We start from the raw sequence: 17361 nt of genomic DNA, 5'->3' as shown, positions 1-17361 counted from the left end.
CAGAAGGAATTTTTTTTCAGTTCAGTTTAACTAATTCAGTTCAACAACTTGTGACTCAAAGTTAAGAAACCAACTGTTAACTGGAAAAACAAAAAAGCTTGTTTTACTCCTATCTATGACTAAAAGCCTGTCTATACTACAATATTAAGTCAACCTATGTTAGGTTAGCTTAAAGCCACTGCAGTAAGTACTGCGGTGGCTGATGTCCACACTACCCTCTTTCTGTCAGTGGTGCGTGTCCTTACCAAGAGTGCTTCCACCAACTGAAGAGAGCCCTGGCTCTCACCACCATGCAGCTCTCCACCAGGAGCCTAGCTGTCCCACAGGCTTCTCACCTCCCTGCTCCCAGCTGTCCAACAAGACAGCCAACAGCTGATGCCTAGATACTGCATTGCCCTAACTACACCAACAAAAGCCCTATGCCTCTCATGGAGGTGCAATTATGATGTCGGTGTACTATGGCATTTACATTGGCAGGAGCAAGGCTGTAGTGTAGACACTGACATAGTTAGGGCAACATAAGCTGGCTTATGTTGACTTAACTCTGTAGGATAGACCAAGTCTAAGGTTTGGTTTACACTACGGGGTTAGGTCGAATTTAGCCGTGTTAGGTTGATTTAAAAATGACTGCATCCACACAACCAACCCCATCCCGTCGACCTAAAGGGCTCTTAAAATCGACTTCTGTACTTCTCCCCGATGAGGGGAGTAGCGCTGGGTCAAATTTGGTGTAGTGCGGACGCAAATAGACGGTATTGTCCTCTGGGAGCTATTCCAGAGTGCTCCATTGTGACCACTCTGGACAGCACCTTGAACTCTGATGCACTAGCCAGGTACACAGGAAAAGTCCCGGGAACTTTTGAATTTCATTTCCTGTTTGGACAGTGTGGCAAACTCAGCAGCCCAGGTGACCATGCAGTGCCCCCAGAACCGCAAACGAGCTCCAGCAGGGACCGAAAAGGAGACACTGGATCGGATTGCTGTATGGGGAGAAGCATCTGTGTAGGCCGAACTCTGATCTAAAAGAAGAAATGCAAAATTTGCCAAAATCTCATGCGTTAGAGTCCAATACATGCCGCTTCTATGATCAGCTGCATGGTATTTTAGCGGGGGACCCTATCACTATCCCATCACTGTCCATGGACACTGCAAGCTGGGAGTCTGACACAACAGGGAGAAGGATTTTGTGGATGAGGAGCAGGAGGAGGAGAACGCGCAGCAGGCAAGCAGTGAATCTGTTCTCCCTGGCAGCCAGGACCTTTTCATCACCCTGGAGCCAATACCCTCCCAAGGCGGAATCCCCGACCCTGAAGCTAGAAAAGGCACCTCTGGTGAGTGCACATTTGTAACTACAGTACAGGGTTTAAGAGCAATAGTGTTTAATGTTTGATTTGCCCTGAAGAATTGGGATGCATTCGCAGCCAGTACAGCTACTGGAAAAGTCTGTTCACGTGTCTGTGGATGGAATGGGAATCCTCCAGGGACATCTCCATGAAGCTATCCTGGAGGTACTCTAAAAACCTTTGCAGAAGGTTTCTGGAGAGGGCTGCCTTATTTCATCCTCCACGGTAGGACACTTTACCACGCCAAGCCAGTAGCAAGTATTCTGGAATCATTGCAGCACAAAGCATGGCAGCGAATGGTCCTGGGTTTTGGTTGCATTCAAGTAACATTCGGTCTATATCTTTGTGTTAGCCTCAGTAGAGTGATATCATTCATGGTCACCTGGTTGAAATAGGGGAATTTTTGTAAGGGAACAGTAAAAGGACCCTGTTCATGCTGGGCAGCTTGCACTTGGCTAAAAGGGATCATCCCAGAAAATAGCCACGCGGCGGGGTGGGGGTACATGTGTGCTGCACATCCACCTGAAAACCGCAGGCCCTCCTTTTAAATGCGAAACCCAACCTATTTCTTACTCTGGGAAAGGAGAGCGCTTCAGTTTCAAAACATTCCCCCATGTTATGTAGGCGTAAGAAGCCAACCCCACATACCAAAAAGCTTACCACGGCTGCCTGGAAACCGAATTCTGTTGCCCATCCGTGTGTGGTGTCACCATACCCGCAGGCGCTCAATATAAAAGGCAAAATGAGACTGCTGTCTGCTGTGAATTGCTTGATTCACTATGAAAGAGTCTTCCTTTTGGTCTCAGAAATGTATCATCTTAAATTTTACTCTCCCTTTTTATCTCCCCCCAGGTGCAAATGTTTCTACGCTCCCCCTATCATCTCTGTCCCAGAGGTTATAGCAGATTAGAAGGGGGAAAAGAAAAAAAAACAAACGCACTCGTAATGACATGTTTTCCGAGCTCATACAGTCCTCCCGCACTGATAGGGCACAGCTTAATGCATGCAGGCATTCAGTGGCGGAGGCCAGGAAAGAATTAAGTGAGCACGAAGAGTGGAGGCAGGATGCAATGCTGAGGCTAACGGAGGAGCAAATGGACATCATGAAGCGTCTGTGGAGCTGCAGGAAAGCCAACAAGAGCACAGCCCCCCGCTGTATCCACTGTATAACCGCATGCCCTCCTCCCCAAGTTCCATATCCGCCTCACTCAGATGCCCAAGAACGTGGGGGGGGGGGGGCCAGAAGGCTCCAGGCACCCAGCCACTCCACTCCAGAGGATGACCCAAGCAACAGAAGGCTGTCATTCAAACAGTTTGATTTTTAGTGTGGCTACAATAAACAACGTGGCCTTGTCCTTCCCCACAACCCACTTGGGCTACCTTGCCCGTTATTTTTTTTTTTTTTAAATTAATGAAGAAAGAATGCATGTTTCAAAACAGTTACTTTATTTCGAAGAAGGGAGAGTGGTTGGCTTATAGGGAATTAAAATCAACAAAGGGAGCGGGTTTGCATTGCATCAAGGAGAAACACACAGTCACACTGTAGCCTGGCCAGTCACGAAACTGGTTTTCAAAGCCTCTCTGAAGCGCAGCGCGTCTTGCTGTGCTCTTCTAATCGCCCTGGTGTCTGGCTGCTCAAAATCAGATGCCAGGTGATTTACTTCAACCTCCCACCCCGCCATAAACGTCTCCCCCTTACTCTCACAGATATTATGGAGCACACAGCAAGCAGCAATAACAATGGGAATGTTGGTTGCGCTGAGGTCTGACCTAGTCAGCAAACAGCGCCAGCAAGCTTTTAAACGTCCAAAGGCACATTCTACCACCATTCTGCACTTGCTCAGCCTGTAGTTGAACTGCTCCTTACTACTGTCCAGGCTGCCAGTGTACGGCTTCATGAGACATGGGAGCAAGGGGTAGGCTGGGTGCCCAAGGGTAACTATTGGCATTTCAACATCCCCAGTGGTAATTTTCTGGTCTGGGAAGTAAGTCCCTTCTTGCAGCTGCTCCAACAGCCCGGAGTTCCTAAGTATGTGAGCGTCATGCACCTTTCCCGGCCATCCCACGCTGATGTCAGTGAAACGTTCCTTGAGATCCACCAGTGCTTGCAACACCACTGAGAAGTACCCCTTGCGGTTCACGTACTGGTTGGCAAGGTGGTCCAGTGCCAAGATGGGAATATGAGTTCCATCTATCGCCCTACCACAGTTAGGGAACCCCATTACAGCAAAGCCATCCAGTATGACTTCCACATTTCCCATAGTCACTACCCTTGATAACAGAACGTCAATGATTGCACTGGCTACTTGGATCATAGCAACCCCCACAGTAGACTTGCCCACTCCAAATTGATTCCCTTCTGACCAGTAGCAGTCAGGCGTTGCAAGCTTCCACAGGGCTATCGCCACTCACTTCTCAACTATCAGGGCAGGTCTCATCTTGGTATTCCTGTGCTTCAGGACAGGGGAAAGCAGAGTTCCAGGAAAGTGGCCTTATGCATGCGAAAATTTTGCAGCCACTGTGAATCATCCCATACCTATAACGCTATGCGGTCCCACCCGTCTGTGCTTGTTTGCCTGGCCCAGAATTGTCATTCCACTGTATCAACCAGCCCCACTGCCACCATGATGTCCCAATTGCCACATCCTGTGCTTTCAGGAACGTCTGTGTACATGTCCTCATCAAAATCCTCCTCGTGCTGGCGTCTCTTAGCCCGGCTCTGCATATACTTCAGGATAACGTACGAGGTGTTTACAATGCTAACAGCAGTGGTGACGGTGAGCTAAGTGGGCTGCATGCTTGCTGTGGTATGGCGTCTGCATGGGTAACCCACGAAAAAAGGCATGAAACGATTGTCTGCGTTGCTTTCACGACATGTACCCAAAACCATCCGCGACAATGTTTTTGCTCCATGAGGCATTGGGAGCTTAACCCAGAATTCCAATGGGCAGCTTAGTGGGGACATATGCAATCGACTGTATAAAACTGATTTCTAAAAATTGACTTCTATAAAATCGACCTAATCTCGTAGCGTAGACATACCCTAAGTGTGTGACAGGATGAGACCTATCAGCTCTAAAATTCTGAAGGACATGGTGACTGGAAACAATCAGTTCAACTCACTACCTACAGATAATACTTCTTTTGTTTAATAAGGCAGACTGTTTTAAACACAAAACACATTTTGATAAACCTATTTTTTTCCTTATGTAAACAGCACATTTAAGATACTTTAATAAAAAGTTTTCAATGCTATTTGTGAATTTTTAAATGCAAATCTCCATCCAAACAGAACCCATTTTCTAACATACTAAAAAACCACAATTAAGAATCTGAATAAATGTACATAAGCTATATAATTGCTTAAAATAGATATAATATATTATCTTAGTTAGCCAAAAAAACTACTACATTTAAGCAAAAAGGCTATATTTAGTTGCTAATCAACATGTCTTAATGGTTTCCAACCAATGAGAATCAATCTTTCTTTAGGAAAAGTTCAAATGCAAAAACAAGATGGAAAACGGTGATTTAAAATTGCTTTGATTTAAATCAATCCACCGTGCCACATAAGCCATCCATCTGACACCCAATCCCATAACACGCTCATAGGATTTCCAACTCTCTCCTCAGCCCCCATATACAAATATACATGCCTCAGGGTTGCCAACTGTCTAATCACGCAAACCCAAAGACCCTTACCCTGCCCCTGTCCTGCCCCTTCTGAGGCCCTGACCCCCCATCACTCGCTCTTCCCCACCCTCACTCATTTTCATCAGGCTGGGGTAAGGCATTGGTGTGCGGGCTCTGGGAAGGAGTGCAGGCTCTCGGCTGGAGCAGGAGGGAATGCAGGTTGCAGGCTCTGGGAGGGAATGCAGGGTGTGGGCAGGGGTGTGGGCTGGGGCAGGAGAGGGGCAGGACATACCTCGGATGGCTCCCAAAAGCAACTAGCACATACCTCTGGCAGCGGCTCCTAGGCAGGAGGCCTCCACGCACCACTTCCCGCAAGCACTGCCCCTGCAGCTCACAGAGTTGGCATGGGGGCAGCGCACGGAGACCCCCTGCCTCCGCCCTCCCCAGGGGCTGCAGGGATGGTGCTGGCTTCTTCCGGGAGCGGCATGGAGCCAAGGCAGGTAACACAATACACACAGCCCTCCCCCAGCTTTCCCAATATATACACACAAGGCACCCCCAACTTCTCCTCCCCCGATACATACCCCAGTCACCCACAAGCTTCTCCTAACTCACCCACTTCACAACCGCCACTGCTCCCGCAAAGCTTCTCCTATTCTTCCTTCCCTCTTCTCAACCTGCATAAGCCTTCAGCTTCTCCTGTTCTTACTCCCATGCTATAGACATTTCCCCCAATTCTTCTCCCCCACACAGGCATCCCAGCTGCCCCTTCTATCCCAATATTTAAACAGGCCTCCTCTCTCCCCTCCCCAGGACAATACAGACCTCCCAGCTCCTAGTATCACCCTGAAAAACACTCATGTCCCCCAGATCCTCTCCTTGTCCCCAAGACACACAGCCCCACTTACCAGCCAACTCCTCTAACCACCCAGTACACAGGCAGACTAGCCTGCCTGCCCCATCTATTTTAAATGAAAAATTTCTTCAAAATCTTAGAGCCACTAAAATTTCATATTCATGGGAAGCAGAACATAGGGTGTTCAGAGCTCCTGTCACTGCCTACACGAGATATTTGTGCTAAGCGAAGGAATGTTTAAACGAATTCCCGATACAGTTGTATGGGCCAGGTTGCCATGATGACGTAGTTAAAATTGTGGAACTAGCCTGCAAATATAATCTTTGCATAATACCATTTGGTGGAGGAACAAGTGTTTCTAGTGCTCTCGAATGTCCTGCAGATGAGAGAAGAACTATTGTTTCATTGGATACATAAAAAATAAATCAAATTCTCTGGATAGATGAGAAAAACTTAAGTGTTCATATAGAGGCTGGCATTATTGGACAAGATTTGGAAAGACAGCTTGGTGAGAGTGGTTACTGTACAGGCCATGAACCAGATTCTATGGAATTCAGCTCCCTTGGAGGATGGTTGGCCATACGCGCATCAGGCATGAAAAAGAACCACGAACCTCAATCCACCAGAAGTAGACCCACCTGCTTGGCTGCAATCTGACCACCTCCCAACTTCCTCCCTAAAAAGCGCACACACAGACCCATACTACCACATCTTGCCCCCCACAGAATACATGCATAAGTCCACCAGCCACACAAATCCCCTACACAGGCCCAGCCAGTCTCACTGCCTACCCACTACAGACTGTATTGAGGGGGAGGCTGGCAGGCCTGTGCATGTTTTCTGGCATACTCAGACCCACCCCTGACTCCCCTGCTGCCACCCCATCTCACAATACACACACAGGTCCCACCAGACTGCCTGCCTCCTCCCCAAATACACAAACAAGCTTCCCTACCTGCCTGCCAGATGTCCTCAGCCCAATAAAAAAAAAAATACACCAACCTGTCTTCAATTTCCACCCAAAATACACACAGGCTCACCTGCCTCCCCACCCCAAATGCCTGTCCCCTCCCCCCAGCACCAAATGCCCACACACAGCACACTCCTATCCCAAATGCCCACACACAGCCCAGCCTACCCTCTGTCTCCCCTCTCCCCCAACTACAATGCCCACCTATCCACTACATCCCCTCCATCAGTCCTAAATGCACATCTAGTCCTCCCTCTCCACCCAGCCCCAAATGCTCACACAGCCCTGTCTACCTTACCCCTATATCAATGCCCGCACAACCCTGTCCACCCACCAATTCCTCTCTCCTGCCCCCACAAGGCTTGTGCACAGCACAGCCCACAGCTGCTTCCTTGCCATCCCCCAAAATAAGCCTGGCTACCATCCCGATAACCACACACAGCCCAGCCCACCACCCAAAAGACACATCACCCATCAAGCCTACCTGCCAGCCAATCAAGAATACACACAGGCCTGCCTGCCACCTCATCAATACACAGAGGCCTTCCTACGGCATCCCACCACCCACACACACAGACCGGCCTGCCTACCAGCCATCTCCATCACTTTCAGTACAAACACAGGCATGACTTCCTACCACTGCCAATACAGAGACATGCCTATCTACCAGCCACATCGCCCCAGAAAAAACGCAGAAGTCTGCCTCTCTGCCACCTCCACTCCAACCCAGACATGCACAGGCCTGCTTTGTCATCATCTCTGCCTCTGCCCCGATATACTCAGCGGTCATCTGCCCCCCAATACATAAATCACCTGTCTACTACCCCAATACACAAACAGACCTGCCTGCTTGTCACCTTTCCTCTCTCGATACACAATGCACTCCCCAAAGAAAACATACACAAACCCTGCCTGCCTAACTGCCACCACCTCCCGAAAAAAAACCCAAAACCACACAAGATTGCCTTGCTTTCCTGTCAGCTAGCCATCTAACCCCAGAAATAAAGACACATGCCTGCCTGTCTTCCTATGACCTCTGGCCCCCCAATACATACACAGACCTGACTCACCACCCCCCGAATAGAAACAGGCCGGCCTGCCTACATATCAGTACCCCCCCCAACAATTCTTCCTCCCACGGAATAGTTACAGAGGCCTGTCACTTCCTACACCCCAAGTCACACAAAGGCCTACCTGCTACCTTTCCACCCGCATACACACACAAGCCTACCTTCCACTTTCCTTTCCCTCACCTCATACAACAGAAGCCTGCCCATAGGGCGGATTGATTTAAGTCGGTGACAAATTATGGAAATCACCAAGTAGAAACCCTAAATTTAAATAAATTTTAATCAGTCTTTTCATTTATACTTCAGTAATTTTCTAAAGAAAGGTGCACTCTCACTGGTTGATATAACCACTAATACATGTTGATTTACAACTAAACAGAGCCTTTACACTAGATTTGGTACTCTTTTTGCTACCTAGGAGGGTACACTATAGCTATATACATTTATTTACGCAATCACATAGCGTAATATTTTCAGATTCTTATTAACTGTACACTTAGTATGCTAGAAAACTGTGAACGATATACTGCTTATTTACTATATAATTAAGTGTCTGCTCATGCAAGCTGCATTAGGATGGTAACTGGAATTTAAATATACCAAACAGGACATAAAATGTATGCTTACTAAACAAAACAAGCCCTTAATACACTACATGACCCATTGTGCCATATTTATAAAGCTTGACTTCAAAGGTTAAATTGTTTTCCCGATTCTTTCTTTATACAGAAAAAAAAACCTCTTAACTCAAAGTTTTTGATAGAAGCTCATAGATTCAGCATATTTATTTCATTTAAATGTTTTAACAGGTTATAAAATTCAGGCCTTACCATTTTGTATTAAATTCAGATTTTATTTTAAAAAAGGTTTGCTTTTTAAAAGTAAAAATTATAAAATTAAAAACAAAAATTATCCAATTTAAATAACATCTTTGATTTTTATTGTGCCTGTCTGCCACTTTACTCCTCCTCTCTCCCAATGTCTGCCAGCCCCCTTCCCCCACCATGCACTTGCAGGTATGCCTGCCAACCTCCCTGCCACCTCACCCCCATACACTCACAGGCATTCCTACACACCAGCCACTTTCCTCCACCCTCCAAAACATCAGAAGTCAGCCTGTCTACCAACCAGGCAGTCACTTTCCCTGCCTATAAACAGACATGCCTGCCTGCTGCCTTCCCCTTAACCCCCACCCATACACACACAGGCCAGCCAACCAGCCTGCCATTTTCCTCCTAAACTCTCACCCCCAGTATACACAAACCCTTCCTCCTACCCTCCCACCCCTAGTAAAAACACAGGCTGGCAGGTGTGCCACTTTCCCCCTATCCACACCTCAGTACACTTACAGGCCTAACCTGCCAACCTCCCCTCCCAACAAACATTCAAGCCTCACTATCAAATGCCCCTTCTTCCTCCCACACATACACACAGGCTCCGACTGCCTGCTACCCCACCGCCACACACACAGGCCCTAACCACCCCCCCAATACGCACATGCACAGGTCGCCACGACCCCCACTACGTATACACATGCACAGATGCTGCCAGCCACCAGCAGCACCTGAAATGCATGGACACACACAGACCCTGCCTGTAGCCACTGCTGTTCCACCAAAACATGTGCAGGCTCCACTTCTCACCACAGTCCCACACCCAAAATACATGCACAGGCCCTGACTCCCACCACCACAGCACCCCCTCCTCCTTCCTCCAAAACACAGACACATGTGTACAGGCCCCATCTCTCACTGCCCCCTCCAAACGCACACTGACACACAGGTGCCACGTTCCCCCCATCACAGCCTCCCCAAATGTGCGCATGCACACACCCCCACAGGCTCCACCTCCTCCCCTACCCCCTGCCTCCCCAAACAAGTACAGGCATGCACTGACCATGCCTACACTTCCCCCACCCCTCCAATGCGCACACGCATGCACAGGCAACACCTGCTCCTGCAGTCCCCAAATGCACATACACACGCCTGCCTGTACTAGGCCTCCCAACTGCCGCCCTGCCCACCCCCCAGTAGAGGCACATACAGGCCCTCCCGCTGCCTACCCATTCCATCACCCCCTCAAAAAAACAGGAACAGGCCCCAGCTCCCCCCCCCCAAAATACCAACACACAGACCCTTCCCCGCAATACACCCACAGGCCCTGCCTGCCACCTTTCTTACTACCTCCCCAGTGCACATGCAGGCCACTTCCCCCCTATCCGCTAAGCACATGCACAAACAGCTCTGTTTACTCCCTGGCCCTTCTGCCTGCCACCCTACCCGCCCCCAAATATAAGCGCACGCAGGCCCACCCGCTTGCCACCAGACCCACGCTCCAGTACACACACAAGCAGGCCCTTCCACCCCACCCCAGTACAGGCACAGGCAGGCCCTCCTCCTGAGTACAGGTGGTCCTCCTGCCCACCTCCCTCCCGAGTACAGGCGCAGGCAGCACCCCACAGTACAGGCACAGGTAAGTTCTCCTGCCTACTGCCCTACCCCCCCCCCATCAAGTACAGGCACAAACAGGCCCCCCCCCCAGTACAGGTGCAGGCAAGCCCCCCCAGTTGCCACCCTACCCCACCCAGTACAGGCACAAGGAAGGCCTCCCCCCAGTACAGGTGGGCCCCACCCAAGTAGCTACCCTACCTGCCCCCCTAGTACAGGCAGCCCCCCCCCCGAGTTGCCACCCTACCTGCCAATACAGACACATAAGCCCCCCCAGCTGCTACCCGACCCACCCACTGCACATACACACATGCTTGCGCAGACCATCCATTTACCACAGCACCCCCAATATAGGAACGCAGGCCCACATGCCACCATACCCACCCCCCAATATACACAGATCCCCTATCCCACACATACACGTGTGCATATAGAAACGCCCCACCTGTCCCCCTACTCCCGTCCAATACAGGCTTGCACGCATGCCCCCCACCGTCCCAGCACACACAGGTCAAGGCCCTGCCTATCACCCCCATATCTCCCCAGTACACGCACGTGCGCGTACAGGCCCCGCCTTCCCCAGACACAGGCCCTGCCTGACCCTAACACACACACATCCTGCACCCTTCCCCATATCCCTCCCACAAAACACACACCCCGCCTTCTGCCCTACCCCCTGCGGTACATGCGTGCACAGGCCCCGCCTGCCCGCTCCCCATACTCCCCCCACAATACACACTCACAGACCTCGCCTGGCCCCTATAACACAGACACACGTTCCTGCCCCCTTCCTCGTTCCCCTCCCACAATACACACGCAGGCCCCGCCTCCCCGCTTCACACGCAGGCCCGCCTTCCCTTTTCACCCCCTGTACACACGAGCACAGCCCCACCTGCCCGTCCCCCACACGCACAGGCCCCGCCTGCCGGTCCCCTTCCCCCCTACACACGCAGAGGCGCCGCCTGCCCCCCGTACGCGCAGACAGAGGGCTCCCGGCGCCGCGGAGAGGCCTCCCACTTCGCAATGCCCCCGAGGCGAGTCGGGCCCTGGCCTGTACCTGGCCGCGGGCAGCGTTTGTGCCCCGGTGTCCGAGGGCCGGCCTGGCCCGGTGTGGGGTGTGGCTGGCAGGGTCTCACGCTGCGGGCGCTCCGGGTTGGCCTCCCCCCGCCGCAACAGCCGCCCGCTCGCGTAGTCCGAACGCAACCAGCAGCACCGACATGTTGGGAACCCCTCTCCCAGCGCCCGATGCTGGGCCCTCCCCCTCCCGCCGCTCACGTCAGCAGGCAGAAGGCGGGGTGCGGGGCGAAATGATCCGCCCCCAACAGCCCGGCCTCGGAACCCAACTTTGGCAGCCCCATTCTATTGGCTATCATGTCTGCCATTCAGTTAATCCCACCTCTTCCTGACTCCCATTGGCCAACACGCCTGCCTGCTGCACATATGCTAAGCGGCATTGGTTAACCCCTTTGCCACTCACCAGTTGCCCCATCCTCTCTCCGCCCGCCCAGATGGCAATAGCCGTGTGCCCTAGCCTAGTACTGAAAGCTATTGGCCGCGGCTACGGTCAATCAAGTGCCTCTCCTGTCATCCTCCTTACTTCTGCGCACTTTTTTACCCGGGCACTGCAGCCTGGGCATGATTGACGGGCGTCGCTGTCAGTTAAACCCACCGCCCCTCCCGCCGCAGCCTCTTTCACGAACACCAATCTCCTCCCACACAGCACGTTGGTGGCCCACACTTCATAGGCTCTTCATGCTGTCAGTCCAATTACATCCCATCTCCCTTCCATACCTCACAGCGGCCTGGCTAAAGGGCGGGCACGTACGTCGCTGTAATATCCCTGCTCTCATTGGGCTGCATGCCTGCCAATCACTCCTCCGAAGGGACGAGGCGAAGGAGACGGCGAGAGCGAAGTCGGCTTTGACAAAACAAGCAAGCGTTTCCCCCCACCCCCAACGGCAGAGCGCTCTGCCCTGTGATTGGCTGCGCGGGAGGCGGAGAGGGTGGCCTCCCCAGGTAGCTGCAAGGGGAGACAGGGGTTGGAGAGGTGATGAAAAATGCCCGTATGTGCTCGCCCATTACATCACCGCCAGCCAATCAGCGAGCGAGCGGTTCAGCCTCCCACCGCAGCGGGGGGAGGGAAGGCGTTTTGGTGCTTCGCACTTCGGGGGCCGCTGGGAGTACAAGCGGGGGCAGGGGCGGAGGCGCCCGGCCTCGAAGGAGGGACCGACCGCCGCAGCGCAGAGGCGGGGAAGGCCAGGGCTTAAGGGAGAAGGCGGCTGGGGCCCTGGGTACCCCGCATGCGGTCCAGCCCAGTGGATCATTGGCCTGCACATTGTCCGGCAGAGCAGGACTGGGCCCTGCCCCGGTCCCCGCCCTCGGGGTCCCGCGCTGCAGGCTGGACCCAGGGCTTTGCAATAGCAATAAGGAGGAGGCGGACAGGGGAGGTACTTGACTGATAGCAGCTGCAACCAGTGGTTTTCAGTAACAGGACAGGGTGTGTCCTATGCCCAGTAAGCAGCCAGTGCCACCCTTTTAGACCATATTATAATTGTGCAGCTAGTATACAGCCAACGCAGCTGTTAATTTAACTCTCTCCTTTCAAATACAAAGTGGCCTCCGAAATATCTTTGGTAGCAGCATGCGATCAGCACAGTGTCCTGAGGCACCTGCCCGTCGCACCTCCCTCCTTTTTTCCATACTCCTTCTGGTTAGTGGCTCCAGGCTACCAGAAGGTTCTGTTGAATTTAGGTCTCTTTCTGCAGAAGAACCCATTGATGCTGGTATTTTTTTTAACCTCTGTAGTGTCATAGTCTTGTAGGAGTATTGTTGCCTATAATTTGACATTAGCCCTAGTCATCCATTTTAATCAGAAAAGGAAAACAAGGTACATTCTCCTTCCTCCCACCCCCCATCATGTTCTTATCTACATAAATGGTGAAATCGAGGTCCCGCTGAAATCAATGACAAAACTTCTCTTGGCTTCAACTAAAAAAAGTTGACCCAAACTTCACACAAAGTTGTTTTTGGAGTGCCCATGCTGTAATCTATTATCTCTACAGTAGCATAAAATATTTCCTTTACTAATAGTTTTTAGTGATGTAAACAATGTGATGCCCCGTCCCCTTTCATTAAATTGGTTTAAAGTTGCATTTCCCCCAAATTATATGCATCACATTTGTCAAGAACAGAACTCGTGATCATGGGCATAAAAGTCAGTTTACATGGCATTTTCCTTTTGTTCAGGTCTAAAAGAGTGGCTGCAATGGCAAAAGTTCATGAACAGTCGCTGGAAAAGGCTTTGATTTTTCATTGTGGGAGAAGGCTATTCTCTATTAATCTACTTAAGTACGTGCTTGTAAAAAAGTGGACTCACTGCTGGAGTGTTTCCTGGTGGGTGGGTGAGGTGTAGCAGCTACCCTCTCCCCCACATCTGGCACCACATGATCACAGCCACTCTGGTTGTCTTGTTGTGGTCCGCCTCTTCCCCTGACTTGACCCTCTGGCCTGGTCACCTTTTAAGTCAACCCCTTCTGGGGTATTAAAGTCCAAAAATAAAGGAATAGTATGAACTGTAACAACAAAATGGCAGATGAAATTCTGTGTTGATAAATCCCAAGTGATGCGCATTGGAAAACATAAACCCAACTGCACATACAAAATGGCAGGGTCTAAATTAACCCTTACCACCTAAGAAAGACATCTTGAACTCATTAGATAATTCTCTGAAAACATCTGCTTCAATGTGCAGTAGCAGTCAAAAAAGCTAACAGCATGTTAGGAACCATTAGGAAAAAGGATAGATAAGAAGACCGAAAATATCATAATGCCACTATATCAATCAATGGTATGCCCATACCTTGAATACTGCAGGTAGTTCTGGTTGCCCCATATCAAATAAGATATATTTAAAATGGTACAGAGAAGGGCAACAGAAATTCTTAGAGGTATGTAACAGCTTCCAGATGAAGGGACATTAAAAAGACTGGGACTTTTCAGCTTGGAAAAGAGACAATAAGGGGGGATATGTTAACGGTCTATAAAATCATTAATGGTTGGAGAAGCTTAATAAGGAGATGCTATTTACTCTTCACATAACACAAGAAGGAGGGGACACCCAATGAAATTAATATGCAGCAGATTTAAAACAAACATAAGGAAGTACTTCTTCACACAATGCCCAATAAAACATATATTGTCTCTTGTCACCCTAACATCATGGGACCAACATGGTTACAACTACACAGCATACAACAATAGAAGAGATCTCATTTAGCCAGCTGAAATGGAATCTTCACAACATGAAAAAAAGGAAGCAAAACTTATCAGCTACATTTACTCCTGGGAAAATGCAAAAAACAAAACATCATCCCCAGCAGTCTCACCATATATAATCCTCTGACCAGTACATACAACTCCAGATATGCTGAACAGCTCTGCAGACAGACTTCAGAGAAAACTGAGGAATCATTTACTGCACCTAACACACCCCAGAAGTGACCACCTCAAACAAGAAATCATCACATGCTGCCACACACTGGAGGAAAAAAAGGGAAAGTTAGCTGGAAATCATGCAAGAAATTAAAAACAAGAAAAAAACCCCTGATGACAGCCGTCCAACATGAAAACAAAAAGTGGAACCAACAACAACTACTCGACAACCCACAGAACACCACCTCCAGGAGAAACCATGGTACCAGTACTCACCACATGGACACTGTATGATACCCAAACATCATCAACTTAATCAAGACTACCTCTCACTGTCGTTGAATTATCTGTACTCTCAAAATCTCAGTCTAAGGGACTGAACTTCTGCCTCACTACAGAACCTGATACCTGCTAACATGTGGAGAACTAGAAGAATTCTTTCACTGTCGCTGCCTCAAAGAATTCTTTCACAACAATGATGACACCACTCACAATACCACATTCCCACCAACAGTCATAAGAAAAAAGAATCATCTGACTGGACACCACAGAATGGACGAAACCACACTCTTGATCATTACGTTGATTGCTTCAGGGGAAAAAATTGACTATGAAGTCCTTAACAAACATCGCATTCACCATAATCTCTCCACTACCAAGAAGACAGCCATATGGTCCCTGAAATCTAACCACCAGATAGTGATCAAACCAGCAGACAAAGGGGGCGCCATTGTAGTCCTCAACCATGATGACTACGGTTAAGGAGGCCAACTGACAATTCTCTGACACCACCTACTATAAAGAACTTAAAGAAGACCCCACATCAGAATTTATCCATGAACTTAAAGATATCATCAAATCCTTTCCCAAACAACTCCAAGAGAAACTCTACAAACTTATCCCCCACAAACCCACCACACGGACCTTCAACATGCTTCCCAAGATACACAAAAAGGGATCTCAGACAGACGCATCATATTTGGCCACGACACTCTTACTGAAGGAATATCAGGACCAGTGTTCCCTCTAATTTTTCCCACCCATGTGCAGAATGAACTTTGTTATGTACACGAATATGGAGGTGATGTGTGACATATTACCTCCATATTGGTGTGCATAAAATTCATGTGGTGGGGTAGGGCTGAGGGGTTCGTAGTGTGGGAGGGGGCTCAGGGCTGGGGCAGAGGGTTGGGGTGCCGGGAGGGTGAGGGCTCCAGCTGGGGGTGCAGGCTCTGTGGTGGGGCTGGGGATGAGAGATTTGGGATGCAGTGGGGCTCCCCCCCCCCAGTTCTCTCTCCCTGCAGCAGCACCTGGGCTGAGGGGGAGGGGCACCAGTTCCCTGGCCCCGGCAGGTCCGGGGCTAGGCTGGGGAGGGGCCCCTGGCCATGGCAGGGTCGGGCTGGGGAGGGGCTGGGGGAAGGGCGCCTGTCCCCCAGCTTCGGCAGAGTCGGGCTGGGGGAGGGGCTCCTTTCTCCAGTCTGTGGCAGTCCAAGGCTGGGTTGGGGGACTGGGTTGGGGGAGCGGGATGCCACAGCAGGTCTGGGGCTTGGGCATCTCCCCCCACCACAGCCCTGAGCACCTGCACAGTGCTTAATAGGCAGCTGCACAGCCACACAGTTTAGAGGGAACTTAGATCAGAACTCATAGAAACTATCCTCAAACCACTCACCACACAAAGGTCCAGCTTCCTCCAGGACCACAACTGACTTCCTCCACAAACTCCACAATATTAACAACCTCACTCAGAACATCATCCTTGCCATGGATGTCGCTTCCCTATATACTAACATCCCTCACAATGATGGCATAGCTGCCTGCCTCAAATATTTACAAGACAATAGACAACCCTCAGGTATCCAGCCCAAACACTTTGCCAGACTCATCCATTTAATCTTCACCCATAACAATTTTACACTGAACAACAAACATTGTATCCAAACAATGGGAACAGCCATGGGTACTAGGATGGCTCCCCAATATGCCACCCTCTTCATGGGCCATCACAAATAATTTCTGGACAAATGCACCACAAAATCAATCATATACCTGAGATACATAAATAATATTTTCATCCTCTGGACGGACAGCTCATAGATTTCCACCACAACTTCTAAACCACCACCTGTCCATTAAACTCTCTCTGAAACATTCCTACATTAATATCAATTTCCTGGACACCACAATCAGCTTCAACAATAAACCCTATAGATAACTCTATACAAGAAACTCACAGACCACCACACCTACCTTCATAGATCCAGACCTCAAACACAATAAGAAATCTGCTATCTACAGCCAGACACTCAGATATTGCAGAAGCAAGGAGAAAGTCTGGGATATACACCTTAACACACTTAAATCTGCTTTAATCAAACAAGGACACTCCGCCAGAGAAGTAGATCACATCTTGGAATGGGCCACCCAAATACCCTGAGAGAACCTGCTTCAATACAGAAATAAACCCCCCTCCAACTACCACTCCCAGCTGTCACCTACCACCCCAGGCTGGAACTCATACAGGGTATCATTAAACAACTATAACCCATCCTTGATGGGGATCCCATCCTGAAAGAAATCTTTCCTAGACCCCCACTTCTGGCCTTCAAACAAA

General features: G+C 49.9%; 1 protein-coding gene across 5 annotated transcripts in view; it reads right to left on the bottom strand.

The window, feature by feature from the left end:
- Nucleotides 1-12231, bottom strand: part of PPM1B (protein phosphatase, Mg2+/Mn2+ dependent 1B) — a 101897-nt gene extending 89666 nt beyond the window's left edge. For 2 of the 5 annotated variants that reach the window (XM_078852288.1, XM_078852290.1), the window contains exon 1: nt 11377-11599. The gene's annotated coding sequence lies outside the window, so the exon portion shown is untranslated. Of the gene's footprint in view, nt 1-11376; nt 11601-12110 lie in introns of those variants that run through there. The other 3 variants (XM_078852289.1, XM_078852291.1, XM_078852292.1) reach the window with 3 other exon arrangements.
- Between the last annotated feature and the right edge of the window lie 5130 nt (nt 12232-17361).

This window comes from Lepidochelys kempii, chromosome 3 (genome assembly GCF_965140285.1).
Source record: "Lepidochelys kempii isolate rLepKem1 chromosome 3, rLepKem1.hap1, whole genome shotgun sequence".
In the NCBI taxonomy this organism is placed as follows: Eukaryota; Metazoa; Chordata; order Testudines; family Cheloniidae; genus Lepidochelys; species Lepidochelys kempii.
Note: the sequence above shows the minus strand (reverse complement) of the source record. Positions and strands in the feature narration are given on the sequence as shown.